The sequence below is a fragment of the Acinonyx jubatus genome, chromosome D2, assembly GCF_027475565.1.
Source record: "Acinonyx jubatus isolate Ajub_Pintada_27869175 chromosome D2, VMU_Ajub_asm_v1.0, whole genome shotgun sequence".
In the NCBI taxonomy this organism is placed as follows: Eukaryota; Metazoa; Chordata; class Mammalia; order Carnivora; family Felidae; genus Acinonyx; species Acinonyx jubatus.
Genome location: NC_069393.1, coordinates 5,069,573 through 5,071,153, shown reverse-complemented (window position 1 = coordinate 5,071,153; position 1,581 = coordinate 5,069,573).

The following is a 1,581-nucleotide window of genomic DNA, read 5'->3' as shown; positions in this document are numbered from 1 at the left end:
TTCAGATATGCAAAGACTTAAATACCTCCCCTATACTCTCCTGTAAGAGGCTATAGAGAATACCTTCCGCCAAATCAAGGAAATTAAGACAAAAAGATGGATCCAGGACGAAGGATCTCTTACACAAAGGGAAGTTCCACAATGAAATCTTTGCATAGAGCAAAATTGTAGCAGGATGAAGGAGTTTCTAGGAAATAAACACATGCAGTTGTTACTTTGCACATGGCAGGAACATACTTTTATGGAGACAAAAATTAACAATAGGTAGATAGAAAGTCAGGCCCTCAGAAAGGGCTAGTATCAACCCTAGGATAGTAACACTTTTTACCTTAGATACTGTACGGGTAAAATGAATGAGGTGTGTGTGTGTGTGTGTGTGTGTGTGTGTGTGTGTGTGTGTTATATAACATAAGGATACAAAATGTACTGATAAGAATGCTTGCCACAAAGTTAATAATCAATAAATGTTTATTATGATTTCATATCATTGTTAACATGGTAGGAAGGCCATATATATTCTCTAACCTTTCTAATTTAAAAATGTGGAGATGAGAAAAATAGAAGAGGTGAGGGTAAGGGGAGGAGCAGAGTACTGAGCCGTGCATATAATCCTCTCTGATTTAATAAGGGATATTGCCCATAGACTGTTATGATAACAGTAAAACTTAATTCCAAGCAAGTTGGCTGTGGTCCCCAAAGCATTCTGTCTCTTGGAAGGTAGTCGAATGAGCCTTGAAATGAGCCCATCCTGCTGTCTTCCAATAGTGAAGCTCTCCTTCTCCAACTCAATTCCTCACAAAGCCTAAACACCTTTGCTTACTCTGATGCCTGTCACTTAAAGCACAGCTACATTAGACAGCAAACTGAAGCCAGAAATGATAGATAAAACCCCTAGGAAGTCATCATGGTCTCTCCCCAGAGTCTCACTCAAGTCAGTGTCTCCCATTTTCTATAACAGACTTCAGGGGTGCAAATTCTGAATCTGCTATTTAGTAGCTACATGAATTTTACCAAGCCATTCATCTCTCTGCTTATTGGCTGTGAGCTGTAGCAAGGAAATCTATAGGTGACGCTCTACTCCCTTGTGGGTTAGCTTTTAAGGAATGGTCATCAATGTAGTGTTGGACACGCTTTCAGTGAATAGGTGTTTCCTGAACATCCTCTAAACAGGGAGCAGGGCAGGCTGAAAACTCAATCTATAAAACAGAAAACATATTCTGAAACAGATTCCCTGCCCCCTTGGTCCTTCATTACGTTCTTAGTCTCATGTACTTAGAAGAAGAAAGATCACAGGATGACAGTCTGGCTATGGACCCATTTACTAATCTCATTGGTGAGAATTGGTAAGAAAAATATAACGCATCACACTTAATGCAAAAGTATAAAATAATTAGGAAACAACCCTTTTCTTTGTCTACAGTAAAGGTCAAAATGCATGTGGAGACTGAATCTCTGTAGTGTAGAGAAGTAAAAGGAAACAGAGTATTAGCTATCACAGCTGTTCACACATCTAACGGTTGTTTTCCTGGTGAAAACAACCACCATTGTTAACAGATATGAGCATCAAAGGCTCACAGTCAC